An 18471-nucleotide genomic window follows, 5' to 3' on the forward strand; every position below is an offset into this window, starting at 1 on the left:
ATAAAATGATTATTTGAATTCATGGATGTCTTGTATGGAGGAGTTTTGAAATGATGCCTAGTTAGTGACATTCTAACACCACCAATTGTGAATTATTATGTCTCCACTCATTCTTATTAAAAATTATGTTATTTGGGCATCCCTTCAGTCTTCCAGGATTCCTATCAAGGCTTGTGACCTTTAGCCTAGGTCATCATCAAACATCCTTAGCCATGAGCCCCACAAATTTATCTAGTCTTCCACGGTTCATACTCCCTCGCCCATAGGATGAGTTCTCATTCAAATGCTTCTCCCTCTCCCAAATAATGAGTTCACATTCAAATGTTTTCCCGTTGACTAGGTGTTGTGTCTATTAATCAAATTATTAGGTTAAGGTTGTAGCTAGCTCATCAGTCCAATTATTGGCTTAAGGTTTATTGGCTAGCCTCTCCTATATGATGAGTTCCCATTCAAATGCTTTCTGGTTGACTGGATGTTGTATCTATTCGTCCAATTATTGGGTTAAGGTTGTAGCTAGCTCATTAGTCCAATTATTGGCTTCAGGCTTATTGGCTTAAGGTTCTCATTAGTCCAAGTATTGGCTTAAGGTTATCACTTGATCAAAAGTGGGGTTGTATGCTCATTTCAAATTCCTTAACCATGATCAAAAGTAGTGTTGTAGTTTTAATTCCTTAACCATGGTAACAAACATCAACGAAAAATCACTCTAAACAATGGCTAGCCACATTACATGAATAAGGAAAGGTTGTGGGTCATTCATTCTCCTCACTTACTCAAAGTGGCTCTACACATGGTTATTTAAGGCACTAGACACAATTTATTTGGGATTGTGAATGTTTTTTGGTACATATGCATTTGTCTAGAATTAGTGGAGGTCTGAGCATGGTGGTGTATGATTATAGGGGATACAAGAAGTGATTATTTCTTGGTTCATGGGTCATCTCTCCTCCAACCAAGTTTATGATTCCTAGTTAAAGTAATACCCATATGGATGATTCCAACAAATCATCTATTTAAGTTCCCTTTGTACATTCAACTCCCTTTCATTGCTTTAAGTGGATTGAATGATTTTATTACATTACATATATTTAACCCTTTTAATGAAATTATTTTGGTCTTTGGTAAAAGACACTCTAGTTTCAATTTGAGTACTATTTGGTTTTAGTTTGCATGTAATCACTCCCATAGTTTTCTTTTATCTTCAGTCATGTTCATCACACAAGCTAGGTATGGATGAAGCAAATGTCAATAAGTTATGTTAGGTCTTGTTAGAAAGTAAAAGACAAACCAATCAAACAACATAGCCTTGACTCCTAAAATAATAAAAATGCAGCAAGGCAATGCATATCACAATGTAAATGTAATATGCCTCTTGCACTCACAAAATCAACCAAAAAAAAAACCAAATAAAATCATCTTTATACTATGTTTTTGGTCTGACAAATAGATACTTTGTCTTTTACCTCAAAATATTTTTAACATGCAAAATATGGTAAAGAAGAAATTCTATAACAAACAAAAAAATTAAAAAAGAAATTCTATAACAAACCAAAGAGTAAATGGAGATTAAGGAGGGGAACCATTCTCATTGTGAAGAATAAAATACTCAACATAGTGCAAATTAGTAAAATATTTTGTATATATTTTTATTATGTTTTGTAAGATAAACTATCTCCAAAAAAATGAAATAATTTAAAAATCGTAAAAGAATATCAATTAACACACTCATTTTGTATACAACTATATAAGCTAACGCTTTAAAACTTACGTTTTCTATTTTGGCCCAACAAAATTAAATAAAATATAATTTCCTCACCCTCCAACAACATAACAGCGAACGCTCTTCCAACTCCGTCAAATTCAAATTTCATATTGCTACAATTATATATTTAACTTTTAAAATCTATATCTGCCCTTTTTTTTTTTACAATCGCGATAACTATATATTGTACTTTTATGATGTGCTGTCTATAATTAAATGCTGAATTAACATACACGTACTTGCGTACCGAAACTATTAGCGATCCTTTTTAATTCTGTTTTGTTTGAGGAAACCTGGTTTAAGTTGCTCTACTGCCACAAAAATCGTCCAAGGTACGGAGTTGATTTCATGAGACTTGATCTCAAATGGAGAGGACACAAGTCTAGTCATTTTGTGGTTTATTGAGATTAAGAGTTTTATTTTACATTCCAATTTGATGTGTGAAATTGTTTTTCTGTCATCAAAGTTTTTCTTAATGGAAGTTAAAATAATAATAATAATAAAATTTTAAAAATCTAAAAAAAAATAACTACATAAAATATTTAAATAATATGTTCAAAAAAAAATTTATACTCGAAAAAATTAAATCTTTCTCGATTCATATTAGATTTATATTTAAATAAATCTATACTAAATTCATATTTAAATATATCTATACTAATGTTTAACTCAACTAGTGATTATTGTTAATTTAATTGGATAATAAATTTTTTTCTAGGAAAGAAAAAGTGTAATATATTATATAAGGAGTATCGGAATACATTGGCAGGTAGGAAGCTGCAAAAGAGCTGGATAATGGACAAAAAATCCTGATAAAGAGGAAAGAGATCCCCGAAAAACATAACACTGATGATCGTTCATAAAGACAGACAATCTCTGTAGAAGGGGCCTCATAAACGAAATTTTGCAATACAGTTGAGAACTGAGATCCTCCTTGGGGGATACAACAAAAAACCAAGAAGGCGATTGATCTAAATAGAAATGGGAACAGCAAGGTCAAAATAGACAAAAACATAGCTGACACCAGCAAGATGAATTAAGCTTGAGGAAAAGAGAATTCTGTGATAGGGATCACTTGCTTGTCTGAAATTACCTTCATGTGCCAAATACCTGGAGCTGAAAGCAGACCATCCTTTGATAAACTGTCAGTCTACTTGCTCTGTAACCTGTAAATGTGCTGAATGCAACATCCTATCATCCTGTCCCAAAGAAACACAATCCCGTTCATCCACCCTGCCAGTTGAGGATTGCTAATATGGATCTTTCCCAGGACAAAATCAACCATTAATTTCGAGTCCCCAAAAATTGAGACGGAGTGAATATTAAAGAAGAAACAGAAAAAGAGAAGCCCAGCCAGAACCATCGCATCGCCTCCTCTTTGCATCCAGATAATAAATTTAAATTATATATAATTTTAAAATATAATTAAGTGCTGATTTATTTTAAATTAATTATACATAACTTTATTTAATTATAAATTTGGGTTTATACGAAAATCAAAATTAAAATCTAGTCAACCCTAATTTGACCGCCTTCGCCAATAAACCAAATCTATACTGAATTTACACTCTACAGTAACTCGGACAGGAAGTTTCAAACCCCACCCAGTTTTCGAGAGAATAAAGCTCCTGAAAGTTAAGTCTAACAACCCTGTCAAAGCTAAAGCTAAAATTATAGAACCCACAACCTCAGACGAGAAGTTTCATAGCCCACTTACTTTTCGAGAGAATCAAAGCTCGTGAAAGTTAAGTCTAACGACCTGTCAAAGCTAAAGGTAAAGCTATTCCATTGAAGATAAAGTTATTCGTGTTCATTAAACATAACAAGGGCTAAACTTCCGTGTGCGGTCATTACATTATAGTGAATAGCAGTAGAAACAGAGAGGTCCGGGGACTTAGAGGCGAGCGTGAGCAGAAAGAAAATGAAACATGGTAGAAGCTTTGTTAAGTATCAATTGCCTTCCGCGCCCTCTCTCAAATCCAGACGAGACGAAGGGTTAAAGGATCAAGGCTAATTGCAAGTATCAATTTTAGTTTGGTGGATCTGGTCTAATGCTTAGGTGGAGAAATTTGGTTTCCATCGATCTTATAGTACAATTTTGTGCAGTCTTGTAGTTCAATCTTGGGCAGACCTTTCCAGAGTTTCTCTAAGCATGATTTCACCTGGTGAAACAAAATATCGATTTTCTTGTATTTTATCCCCTGTCTCTTCGATGTTCAATGCAATGATTTCCATCTCCTTTTGTTCATATTGTGTGGATACAAGATGTCATTACTGTATTTTCATTTCCATCTCCTTATGTTCAGATTGTGTAGATACAAATGCCATTCATGTCATTACTGTATTTTCATGGACATCGCAAGATGGCTTGGCCTTGGAATGAGAGGAGTGGGGAAGAATATCACTTACCAAAATGGTAAGAAAAGAGAGAAATCTATTGCTACGCGTTGTTCTGCATTTGATAGCTGATCACACCGGTTGGGGGACTTATACAGTGCCCAATGAGTGGTAGCTGCTTACCACCGACTGCGTCATTTCCGGGGCCGGATGATCAAGAGAGTGTGTTGCCTTGTAACTTGGAAATCAGATGAAAGATCTTAGAGGATCCCATCTTTTTATATGGGATTTGATTTTCATGCGGACACAAGGGATCAATGAAATATGATGCGGGACGCGTACTCTCTAGGAAAGTGGGTAGAGAACTTGAAGCCTTGCAATGGCATAGAATTAGTATTGGTTGTTAGGGGCCACATTTAGCAGTATATGTGGATAGGCAAAAATCTACAAGGTGCAAAAGATTACAAGGAAGGTGTAACTAGTAAAACCTGGAACGAACTTGAACCCTTGCAACTGCATAAAATTAACGGTTGTCAGGTGGGATATACCTCCAATTACAGGTGGAGGTGCAAAAGCCTACAAGTGTAGCATTGTTACATGTGTAAACAAAAAAGCGCAAATTACAGAGAAGAAATCGAAGTTGTAACCTTCAAAACATGGGCAGAGGATTCTTGAAGCAGAAAGTTGGAAAGCTAGTTACAACTCGTAACTAATCACGAACTTTCTTGCTCTTTGCATCAACCTTCTATTTTTGCCAAAGTTGCATGTTAAAATGGAGAATTTATTTGCCTTTTACGTGGATTTTATTGTTATGTATAATGATCATTGAGTTAAAATCTCACTTTACTACTAATTGGAGAATTTATTTGCCTTTTAAGTGGATCGTTGTTTTTACATATAAATTTTATCGTTATGTATAATGATCATTGAGTTAAAATCTCACTTTCCTACTAATGAATATGTTTATTAATAACAGTTTTGTAATCTCATTTATCTATGGAAATTATGTTTTTTTCACTAATCCTTTTATATTTAAAATTACAATTTTTAAGTCCATATACGGGCTAAAAAGTAATTGTTCAATTAATGTATAATTATATTTATGCCTATAGTCATTTTTGGCAATGGCTAATGAGCTTGCCATAGGGCATTAAATGCCTGCTTAGCTGCATACTCCTTAAGCCTATAACACGCGCGCGGTGACTAGAGAAATAAAAAATAATGACGCGCGGGGTGACTAGAGAAATAAAAAATAATGACGGTATGTTATCGGGTTAAAGAGTATGCAGCTAAACGGTCATTTAATGCCCTATGGCGGGCTCGTTAGCCATTGCCGTCGTCATTTTTTGAGTGAGGTTTCTTGTGGTGATATTATGCAGATTCGTTGTCTTTGACAGAATCTTGAACACGTGTTGTCTATGGCCTCGATAAGCTTAGATAATCATGACGGATGGTGGGTCTTCAGTTCTGTGGTTGAAGAGTTGGAGGACGTCCTTAAGCTCTACAACGAAGGATCCGTGGTGCGCGCTGCCGAACCATCTCTCGACTCTCTTCCACCGAGTGATCGAAATTTTATACAAAGACATCGTGTTTGACAATACACTCGGCCTGTGGGTGCGCCTCTATCTCCCTCGTCACGTCTCTGCCATCACCACATGCCTACCGGTAATCCTCTACTTTCATGGCAGTGGCTTTTGTGGGTATATAACACGGAACCCCATTTTCCACGGCTTCTGTCTCAAGTGGGCGCCGTATGTAGGCACCCTCATCATCTCTGTCGACTATACACTGGCTCCCAAGCATCGCGTGCCTGCGGCTTACCATGATTCGATCTCTGCACTACAATGGCTATCAGCAGAGGAGGAGGAGGTGATCCCTGGTTCGATTGCCGACTACTCCAGGGTGTTCCTCATGGGTGACAGCGCAGGAGGGGACATCGCACATCACCACGGAATGTGGACTAGCAGGCAAGATTAGGGATGAGAAATGAGGGTCAGAAGATTGATTTTGTTGTATCTCTCTTTTGGAGGGGAAGCGCAGACTGCGTCTGAGAGTGAGACAGGATAGATAACCCTACGTTTACATTGAAAGCCTCTACGTTTACATCGAAAGCCTCAGATAAGCAGTCGAGGCTGGCACTACCTGTGGGAAGCAACAAAGACCATTATTTCTGCAATCCACTCGCCCCCATCTCCGAATAGGAGGAGGCTTGGTACCTTGCAAGATCCCTCCCTCGGACTGTGATGGTGATTGGAGGACGTGACATTCTAAGGGACAAACAATTGGAGTACTGCAAGATTCTCAAATTATCATATGGTGAGCAAATCATTGAAGTTGCGGTGTTTGAAGAGGAAGACAATAGTTTCGTTGTCCTCAAGATCAGGAATAGAGCTCAATAAAAGTAATGGAATACGCTTCTAATTTCATTAAATCCGTAGATTGAAATGAGTAGTTAGCGGTCCAATGAGTAATCGATGGATCCTGTTTCTTCTCTTCTTTCATTCATGAATGTTAAGTTTACATGCATGTCTCTGCCCATCTATGGGATACCGCCATTGAAATAGTTTGTAAAAAATGTGCCTTGGCTGTGTAAGATGGGATGGAACAACATACCATATAGTTTCTTTGAAACCTTCGATTTGTCAAATTGCAGTTGAAAATTTATTGGATGCTCAATAATCATTAATTTTAATTGTTTTTTAAACCTGGGTACATCACATGTTCGTTGGTGCCAATAACTCATCAGTAAATTGCCCACTCATCAGTCGCTTAATGGTTTAGAAAGGCTCTTGTCCATTCCACTTGCAACCTCCCCATTCTCACAAAGTTTAGCTTTGGGCCATCTCATTTATAACCCTGCGCCTCTTGCATACTTCAAGTCTTCTTTGTCACGTCTACAACTTCGCCCCTCTCATAAAGTTCAATTGAACACCATGGATTACCATTTTAAATGTACCAATTGAACGTGGTTAATATATCAAATGTGATGCAGGTCTAAATGCAAATTCTTTCCTCCAATGGGTTGGGTAGTTAATTTATCTGTTATTTTTAATGTCACATTGTTAATAGCTGAAGTACTTACATATATTTTTTAACTATTAAGGCCACAAAGATGGTTGTTGTGCATTATTGTTATTAGTTGGAATTTCATTTCATCTTTTGGCTCATTTTCTATGGCTGAAAAATATATGCACCAAATTCTTCAAATTGGACTTGACAATGGTGTAAGAAGCCAAAGAGTAAGAGTCAACCTATCACTTGGAAAAACTTGATAAAAACGGGGCAAAAAATTCACCAAACCTAAAGCACATGAAATATTTAGAATTTATTTATGAAAAAGAGAGACAGACAATTCTATTCCATAACTTTTGATTTAGCTTCTTTTGTATTTGACAATGAATTTTCCAGAGTTTAACAATCCAAGTTAATATTTTGATGGATTTGAAGTTAACAATCCAAGTTAGTATTTTGATGGATTTGAAGTTAGTAAATATAAATCTTATTTTCATCACTGAATTTTCAATTTCATATCTGTTAGCAGAGCCAACTGGTAAAGATTTTGCTTGGAGAGGTAAAAAAAAACCTAATCATTATCGGCGTGCCCTTTGCATTTTCTGGTGCAAATGCTAGTTACACAATTAAGGAGAGATTTGTTGGAATTACAAGTTTAATTATGAACTCTACAGAATCTTAATTCCTCAATTATTTTTCAAAAAACTAAATCCATTTATGCATTCAAAAACACATTCATTACAATATAACAAACTGCAAATTCTTAATATTATATTAATAACAAAATAAAAATATATAGCTTCAATACTTCTTCATGTCATATTATTTGGTCATAAAATCTAGGCTCATTTGTGCTCAGATTTTAACCTGGATCTCTACAAAGGATCATAAATGGTGGCCCTCTTTGCGATCTCTACAAAGGATCATAAATGGTGGCCCTCTTTGCTTTTTAAATTCTGGATCTCTGCAAAGGATAAAAAATGGTGGCCCTCTTTGTTTTTTTTTTTTTTTCCCGAGTTAGTTTATTCAGCTTCGTTTTCTCCACTCCTTAAACTTGATCACTAGGCTCTAATGGCCAATTTCGATTACAAATTTCATTTACCCCCAGCTTGGGGCCCTCATTCTCAGATAGTAGTACCACAAGGCTCTCTTTTTTGGCAGCCCTTAGACTCATTCTCCACTGGTAACCCAAACTTATTGGCAGTTTCTTAGAAAATTGAGGTTAGGTTGTAGCTCTTTGGCCATCGAGCTAGATCTGCTTTTTTTAGTGATGGATTTAATTTTTCAATGGTAGCTCTGTTAAAAAAGAAGATTACTGTAAGGAGGCCACAATTTTTCCTCCAAAATAATGGAAATTTCTTTAAGATTTTGATCAAATTTAGTTGATTTTTTTTTAAATCTAGGTTATAGTTTTCAAGCTCTAGGATTTTAGGCACTCAAAAGATTCTTGATAGTGCTTGAATCCATTTCCACCATAAAAAACAATTCAAACACTCTAGTGATCAATTTTTTTTTAAATTTTTATAACCAAATGCCAGCCACAAATTTGCAATCCCAGTGAAATTGTGATGTAAACAACGCCTGTTAAAAACCATGACAAACTTGGAATACATTGTTGATCTGTGTGCAACCATATTTCGTGGTCGTAATGGAAGAACATTGGATTATTTTTGAGTCGATTTCCCCTTACTTATTCATTGGAAGAACATTGGGTTATTTTTTAGTCGATTTCCCCTTACTTATTCATTGGAAGAACATTGGGTTATTTTTAGTCCATTTCCCATTACTTACTCAGGATATAGCTCTATTGTTTTGTGAGTATGACATGTTGCGTCCTTCAATCCTGGAGCCTAGGATTGAAGAGTTCCATGGTGACCCATATTTTACAGCAACCAATGACAATCAACATTGAGCCTAGGTGTTTAATATCTTAGAGTTGCAGGCCTTGTAGCGGAGGTTTGTAAGCACATATCAGTAATTTTCTTAGTGCTCATCTCATAAAGCCTTGTACTGTCCCTCAAGGTCGTAACCTTTCTCACACCTTAGATCAATCAATTTATGATCTTTCGTTAACTTTGATCTTGCCACATGGAATATTTAAAATATGCAATCTTTTAGCTTGAACCATTCTCTTGTAAACGCCTGTACATTTGTTATGATGTGATTATTGACTAGTTTGGGATGTAGTTTTTTCTTTTGAATGAGAAAAATCTCGTTTAATTTGATTTATTATTTTTTTGTTCTTTCTTCTCATTAGGGGACTTTTGAGGTCTAAAATGGGCCTCCTAAGAAAAATGTACAACCAAAATAAACTTTATAACAACCAATAGGATTCAAGATGATGATTTCAACCATGGGGGATGATTCACTATTTTTGGAGTTAAAAAGTAAAAAGATTAAAAAATAATAAAATAATAAAACTATTTTTTCAACTTGTATTTTCTACTTATCTCCCTGAGGTTTTACACAAATTTTGAGCCGGAGTACTCGTTGGATGCAAAATTTAATTCCTCATCCAAAGGGTACCCATGTAGCATACTTTTGATGGAACCTGCTACACGAAAAATGAGAAATACATGAAAAAACGTGATTGCAATCACGATTTTCATGTATTTTGGAGTTTTCATGTAGCAGGGTCCATCGAAAATAACAACATGGGTACTCCTTGGATGAAGAATCAAATTATGCATCCAATGAATGTTTTTGCTCGAAATTTGAGTAAACCCATAGGGAGATAAGTTGAAAATACGAATTGAAAAAATAGTTTTTTTTTTCTTTTTTTCCCTCTAAATTTTGATGATGTCATCTAATCTTATTTTATTATTTCCACTATTATTTTATAATTTCCTTAGCAGGCCCATTTTAGACCTCAAAAATCCCCTAATGTTTTGGTTTTGTATTCAGAATTATGAGTTTTGCTAGTGTCATTTACAGAATTTGAGAATTAGGTTTTTTATATTATGACTGAGTTATTGGTTTTTTATTTGAAAAACTAGACTAATAACCTAAATTAAAAAAATTATGTTCAAAAAATTATGGATAATCATATTGTTCTTTTAAAATAAAATTGAAATTAAAATTTAACGCTGACAAAAAAACATAAACTAATAACCATAAGCATAACAACTCTCTGCGTTCTATCTCTTATCACATAATTGGATCCTTTGATCATACTTTAGGAGAATAATCTACTTGGACAGGTTGTTGCTATTCACTATCATTCTCTAAAGAAGAATTATCATAATTCCCCAATGTCTTTGCAAGCCTTGTGACTTTCGTGTTAATTTATCTAGGTGGATATTGGTGGCCACTCACCTATTCCACCTAGACTTCCAGTCAGTTTCATTAGTTTCCTTGATTATAGCACAATTTATTATTTTTAGTAACTTTCAAAGTCCTGAACTTCTGGAGCTATTTTGACCCCCTAAACGGTGTTTTTTTAGGTCCACATTAGGACCATGGTTATACGCAAGTCCTTGTGACCTTTCTAACAAGGAATCGTATGCGCCAAATGAAGATCATATGACCAAGTTATGACCCTGGGTAGTTGACTGCCCAACTAACCCCAACGGGGCTTACAAACTCTTGGTGTTCCATCTCCTAGGGTTAGGGTTTTGGTTGTTTAGGGTTTCCCTTTGTTGTTCAATAATAATAAGCCTTCTTAAGTTCTTTATTCAAAATAAAATAAGTTTACATTCCTTGTTGAGATGGTGATATCACTACGGGAGGCATGTCTACATTATTATTATTTATAAGAGTGATTGATGTGATGTGTTAATGTTTGAAGGCAGTGGAATAGCGTGCAAGAATATATATATATATATATATATATATATATATATATATATATATATATATATATATATATATATATATATATATAAGCTCCTTCCTGAGTGGTATAACATGAACATGTTTTGATAATAAGGTCACTCTTCGCGACATACAATTTGGGGTAGTGTATTGGAGATCCCTCTCTCCTCTCTCACCTGTTAACCTGTTCGTTTTATATATAAGCTCCTTCCTGAGTGGTAAAACATGAACATGTTTTGATAATAAGGTTGCTCTTCGCGACATACAGTTTGGGGTAGCGTATTGGAGATCCCTCTCTCCTCACTCACCTGTTAAGCTGTTCGTTTTATATATATGTTTCTCTAGATATTCTCCTAATGCAGACCTTCAATTTTGGGTTATGGTATTCACTCTTTCCAAGCATAGGGTTGAAAGAGCCTTGTTCTCCTTGTTGACGATACTATTACCTTAAGAGTTAGAGGATTTGGTTTTATACTTCTTGGATGGGCATGAAACTACCTTCAAGCCACGGGCATTATTGATATTTGTTCCTCATGGGTTTGTATACCTTTATATGATTCTAATCACATGCAAAGGTTTTGGTATGTTGATTTGATCATTTGGGAGGCTATATACCTCTGCAAGTCTACATGGAAAATTGTATGGCCTCGAGGGATAACACCTGTGCATGCTCCATAAAACCCTAAGGGTAGGAGTCACACTCTAGTGCAGGCCAAGATCCCATAGAACTGCCATGATCGAGCCATGGTTTAACCCTACGCAAAGGGCCTTAAGAGGCTTGTATGACCCAATATTTAGGTAAAACCACCATGGATTTGACCAAGCATATTCACTTGCGCGCATGGGATGGTTTCCCTTATCCTATTCATGGCTAAGATCATCGCATCACTGTGAAGATCTAGCTCCTTGTCGTTAGTGATCCCTTCCTCCATTCCCTGTGACCAAGTGCATAGTTGTGGTTTATGCCCAAGGTTGAGTGGGGAAATCGACGACTCACAAGAGGTCCAAGATGGAGTAAGCCCATAGGGTTTCATCCCAAAAGCCACAAAAGGTCGCATAAGGGGGAAACTTGGGCTAACGAGGACAAATGTAATGTATTTGGGGAAAGACTCAAGAAAATTTATGATTTAAGACTGGAATTTTAAATAGACCTAGAAAAATTAACTGGTAGGAGATACATACATATTTTGATTGACTAATTTAGAATATTTGAATGAATATGTTTATTTACTGTATACAAAAATTATTATACAAGTAAAATTTGTATAAATATTTTATGTCAACAAAGATAAAATAATTTATTTTGGAAAATGTGAAAAAGGCCACTCACAGAGTTAAGAATTCCCTTTTTAGTCAAGAAAAAGTTACAAAGAGTTAGTTATGTCCCAAAGAAGAGAAAAGGGGTAGTTCCTCATTTTCCCGAGGGTTTTTTGGGGAATTTGGAAAAAATAAAGAAGAAAGGGAGAAAGGAGGGCACAAAAGAGATGGCTGGAGAGAAATTCCATTGACTGGTTAAGTAAGAATTAGCTCAAAAAGTCTAGAAGATTAAATTGGATGGAGATAAATGTCATTATTTTGACTCTTGACTCGGGTTATCGTGGGAGAGAATACAGTGATCACCAATACACCAGTTGGAGATAGGGATTGATGAAAATCCTTGGTTGAGCAAAGTATTGCTCGGGGGTGGAAATATAAACTTCCTTCATCTATGGAAGTGCTGTTATTTGATTGAAAAGGAATACCTGCTCGGGGGTAGTTAGATAAGCATCTAACATAAGGTCGGGAGGCCCGAGAAGGTCTTTGAAATTTAACAGAAACTTTAAGATAAGTCTATAAACCTTATAACTGAAAGGAAGCGAAGTATGAGTTGTTTTGTATGTTTTATCTAGATATTGTAGTTACTGTGTATGATTATCGATTGATGAATTGTGAAGATATATGCATTGTATGTCTTGTATTCTATTTGGTGTAGGAAATTGCAGATACTAGACAAGTACCAGAAAAAAAAGGTAAAAGATTGAAACAAGGGCACAAATGAAAAATGCCCAGAGAAGTTGTAATAGATAATTTATAAGACGTTTTAAAAGGAAATTGTGGTTAAAATAAAGGTTGCTGTTACAGACCTTGTATAATTGTAAATGCTCATGGGTGACTTGTTACCCTATCTTCTTTAGCTTTTCTTCTTTTAAAAAAAATGCTCAGTGAAAATTATCTGCGCAATACATAATTGGTTAGAAAGGAAAGGGTTTGCACCTCGCTATCAGACCACAGGTCCAAATGCTTGGCATAGTCCCTGGTATAAGGGTACAAAGAAAAGAAAATCTCTAGCTACTGACTAAAAGGAAATAATTTATCATTTTATAACTACAAATAACCAAAAGAGAATGTGTAACTAGCAAAATGTTTTTTTGGATAGAAATTGCATGCAAGTAGAAAAATTCCTTCTCGATATTATTAGCATAGCAAGACAGAATAAAATATAACACTTCTTACTATAGGAGAAGGAAAGATTGTACAAAATATTTTTTCCTTGTAAGAGAAAATATAAACCAACTTATAATATTGCAGAACCAACTCAAGTTACAGTCCATAGAATAGTCCCATACTCTAAAAGATAACAAGAAAGAACTCATAGTCAATATTTAATATAACAATCAAACATTTTTGTTGTTTTCACAAGAATTACCAATTACAAGTCCTGACCGAAAGGCCCACAGTGTCTTTTCTAAATGAAAATGGAATTGAAACAAAAATAAAGAGGAAACCCTAGAGGGTTTTTCATGGTTCCAATAAAACAACTAACAACAGAAATCGTGGCCAGGGAGGCTATAAATTTATTTAAGGAAATTTATAACAGGACTGGTAAAAAACCCTAGAGGAAAGTTTGCTACCAAAATATTCAAATTAAAAAAAAAAAATGAAAAACATATTGCTTGGTAACAAAGCTATCTTCGCGGATCTTTTTCGATGCGGTTGTATCCCTAGAGGTGAGGCGAAAAACTGGTTCGTTAATGGCGGTTTGACCTAGCTAGGGTTTGGACACTCTTTAGCAGCTGCAGCGCTGGTTACCCACAGATCTTCTCTGGAGGCTCTGTCCCGCAGGGAGCATTGCGGTCGGGTAGGATGGGTGCTGAGGGGTCCAGTGGGACCCCTTCGTTTAAGCAAGTGGTAACGCAAACACAACCGCAGCAGGTAAAAGCGGGAGTGAGAATCGCGGGTCTGAACAGCAAGCTGCTCAGCGGCAGGAACGACAGAGAAAAAAGGCCGATTCAGTCTAACAAGACAGACAAAGCTACAAGTGCTAGGAATATCGTGAAGGGGAACACTGTGGACAGACAGGACAAAAATGATGACAAATCGCAGCCATCAGAAAATGAAAAGGAGAAGCCCACAAAAGACAAAGAAGGGAAAGGAAAGGGAATAGTCCATCCGGAGAAGGAGGGGGAAACAAGCGCAGACCCCAAAAGAACCCATATGACCAACAACGCTTGCAAGCCAAAAAAAGAAGACAGTCTGCGGATCACCATCAACGACCCTGAAATCCAAGAATATAGGGATCACATGGCTGAGCATGCCATCATCTGCAAATTTATGGGCATTTGGCCGTCCGAGAGAACCCTCTGCCAATGGATAAGACAGCAGTGGAAACCAAAAGGGGACGTGCAGCTCCATTTAGGAGCTAAAGGTTTTTTCACAGTAGTTTTTACCAGTCTAGAAGATAAGGACAGAGTGTTTGAGGGTGGCCCTTACTTTTTGGCAGCAGCAGGGCTCTACATGAGACATTGGAAGCCAAACTTCGTCCCGGAGAAGGAAACTTTCACCCAGGTGCCTGTCTGGATCAGACTCTTCTCCCTCCCCATAGATTATTGGGGTCTTAATGCCCTGAAACAAATTGGGGACAAGCTCGGGACCTTTGTCAAAGCATCAGAAGCAACCATGCAGAAAAGATACACAACCTACGCGAGAATATGTGTTGAACTGGATGTATCAGGAGCGCTACACGAGGGAGTTTGGCTTGAATACAGGGACGAAGAATACTTTCAGGCGCTAGATTATGAGCAAATACCCTTTAGATGTAGGAAATGCCACGAGCATGGACATCTGGTAAGGGACTGCCCTTTGAACAGAAAGGAGGCAGAAGAGGAGAAAACACAGACTACCAAAGACAAGAACAACTTCACCAAACCCAAGAACAGGCAGAGAGCCAACAGAAGGAGGAATGTAAAAGGGAAAACAGATAGAAACTATTTCAGCAATCCCTTTGAGATCCTAGATCCAGAGACGGACTCGGAGGAAAAGCAGAACACCCCCCACAGGGAGGAGAGGCAAGAGAACCCGGAAAAACCCACAGGAGAAGAAAGGACAGATGCAACAATAGTAGGAGAGATCCTCATGCAAGACAGAGTAGTCGAAACGGAGGAGGAGACAGATATGCTAACTAGTGAAGCAGGCAGCGAGGACTTGGAGTTGGAAGACACCCTCGCAACGGATGGGATGGACCTAAACGCGCTTGTGGAAAGCTGGAAAGCCAAAGGAATAGAAGCAGTTCCAGAGGAAGAAATAAGGAAGGTCAATGACCTATTCATAGCGCGGCAGAAGGCTATCATGGAGAAACAGAAGAGCAGACTAGGAATAATCAAGGGAGGATCACCCCATTACCAAACGCAGCTTGGAAGAACATCAGGCTCAAGACACAAACGCCGACGAGGCCGAAAGACAAGCATAGAACAGCTACAGGAACTTGGCGAAATGTTAATTAATGCTGGCCTGATAAGGCAGCTAAATGAGTACCCGTCCTTCCAACAAAATAGTTAACTATGAAGATCATCTCTTGGAACGCTAGAGGTATAAGCAGTCAGGCCAAACAGAGGGTTCTAAAACGGAAAATGGGAAAGTATAACCCGGATATGTTGTTTCTCCAAGAAACCAAATGTAACAGTGAACTCATAGGCAAGCTACGAGGGAAGTTAAGCAGGAATTTCGAAGTTTTGGAGATTGAAAGTAAAGGGCGCGAGGGAGGTTTAGCAACCTTCTGGGACACACGAAGGTATCATCTCATAACAGCTGAAGCCAGCAAGAACTACCTGGCATTGGAGATGCAGCCAACAGGTAACTCATCCTCTTTTATTTGCATTAACGTCTATGGTCCCCAAAAGATAGAGGATAAATTTTGTTTTCTAGATTCGCTCACCAAACTCATAGAGAGACATCAGAATGCAAAATTCATTTTGGGAGGAGACTTCAACATGATAACCTCCCTCCTGGAGAAAAAAGGAGGCCTCAGAAGACTACACAGGGATGGAGAGGCCTTTATAAGCTTCATAGAGAATGCTAAACTGGTGGATGTATTTCCCAAAAGTGGCAAGTATACCTGGAACAATAGACGGGGGGGAGATAGGCTCATAGCTTCCAGATTGGATCGCTTTTTAATTTCAGAAAGTCTGCTCTTAGAAGGAACAGCCGTCGAATCAAACATCCTCCCCAGTGGAGGATCAGACCACTGGCCGGTTTCTCTAGCAGTTGAGATTCAGGATTCTCCCAAAAATAAACCCTTCAGGTTTGAAAAGTTCTGGATAGAACACCCCACCTTCCTAGAAATGGTAGAGAAATGGTGGTCAGAGCCCATAGGGGAGGAAGGCTCCAAAATGTTCATTCTGCAACAGAAACTAAAAAACATCAAACTAAAACTGAAAGAGTGGAACAAAAAAGTCTTCGGAAATATCTTCCAGGAGAAAGCAATCATCGAAGATAAACTGGAACAGATCCAAAAGGAAGGTATGGAAGGACGCAGAGAGGAGGAAACAAGCAAACTAGAAGAGGAGCTCACACAGCAATGGCACAACAGGTGCAAGCAGGAAGAAACACTATGGAAACAGAAATCTAGAATCCTTTGGCTGAAAGAAGGAGAGCAAAACACAAAGTTCTTCCACAGATCAGCAATGGACTATAGAAGCGCCAACAAAATACTGGAGTTAAAAGACGATGAGGGGAACATTATCAGAAATCACAATGAAATCTCGGCCTCCCTCACAAATCACTTTAGCCTCATAGCGCAGGAGCCAGATATTAACAGGGAGGAAGCCATCACAAAGATCACTGAAGTAATACCCAAAATGATCACTGAAGAACAGAACTGGTCCCTCAGAAGAAAAATCACGATGGAAGAAGTTGAGGAGGCTGTTAGAAGCATGCCCAATGATAAAGCTCCGGGTCCAGACGGTTTCACCATCAATTTCTACAAAGCATGCTGGAACATCGTCAAGCAAGATATATGGGAGATAGTGGAAGATTCCAGACGGTCCAAAACCATTCTTAAATCCTTAAACTCCACCTTCATCACTCTTGTTCCTAAAGTGGAGGCAGCCAACACTCCGGACAAATTCCGGCCTATTGCTCTTTGTAATGTTATCTATAAAATAATTTCAAAGGTCATTGCAAACAGACTGAAAGCTATCCTACCTGGCATCATATCACCAGAACAGTCTGGCTATGTGGAGGGCAGGCAAATCATGGATAACATCCTGCTCGCGCAAGAGATGATTCACTCTCTCCATTCTCAAAAAGAAGCAGGCATGCTCATGCAGTTAGATCTCTCCAAAGCTTATGACAAGGTAAGCTGGTCTTATTTGGAAGCTGTGCTTGTAGCTTTTGGATTCAGCAATCAGTGGATTAAGTGGATTCTAGCCCTCATCAAATCACCTAGATACTCCATCCTCGTGAATGGGGTTCCCTCAGCGCCCTTCCAACCCACCAGAGGCATACGGCAAGGAGATCCCCTCTCACCCTTTTTGTTTGTCATTCTCATGGAAGGACTAGGCAGACTAATAGCAAGGAATAAAGAAGAAGGCAACATCAAAGGTCTACAACCCATCAGAGCATGTCAAGCCACAACCCATCAACAGTTCGTGGACGACACCATGCTACACGGTGCCCCCACTGTCAAAGAAGCCTTAGCCTACAGAAATATCCTCAATCTGTTCAGCCATGCTTCAGGTATGGAGATCAACTTCTCCAAATCTACTCTATTCTTCTTCAACACGCACCCTTCCATCCAGTCTCATCTTTCCCGTCTCCTGGGGTTTAAAATTGGATCTCTTCCCTCCAGATACCTTGGTGCCCCCCTAACTTTGAAACCTTGGCAGAAAGGACACTGGGAGAAGATTCTAGCCAGCATGGAAAGGAGAAGTAAACACTGGACTCACCGAGCTTTGAACTTTGCAGGAAGACTTATTCTAACAAAGGTGGTTTTGCAGGCTATTCCCCATTATATGCTCTCTATTCTTCCAGCACCGAAAGGGGTTGTAAACCAAATTCGAGCCATTCAGCGCTCCTTTCTGTGGAGTGGAAGCAGCGAGAAGAAAAAATGGTCTCTTGTTGCGTGGGAGAAGCTATGCAGACCAAAGAACAAGGGGGGTCTGAATTTAGTTGATCCCTCTACAGTCAATAACATCTGCGGAGCTAAAATTTGGTGGAAATGGATCTCAGAAACGAGTCTTCCCTGGGCTACTCACTGGAAAGAGAAGTACATGCCAAACAGCAACAATCTA

General features: G+C 37.9%; 1 pseudogene; it reads left to right on the forward strand.

The window, feature by feature from the left end:
- Window positions 1–5354: 5354 nt before the first annotated feature.
- Window positions 5355–6542, forward strand: LOC149237391 (carboxylesterase 1-like; annotated as a pseudogene).
- Window positions 6543–18471: the final 11929 nt, after the last annotated feature.

Source organism: Pinus tabuliformis, chromosome 8, assembly GCF_031772625.1.
Source record: "Pinus tabuliformis cultivar Carrire ecotype Pingquan chromosome 8, CPIR1, whole genome shotgun sequence".
Classification (NCBI taxonomy): domain Eukaryota; kingdom Viridiplantae; phylum Streptophyta; class Pinopsida; order Pinales; family Pinaceae; genus Pinus; species Pinus tabuliformis.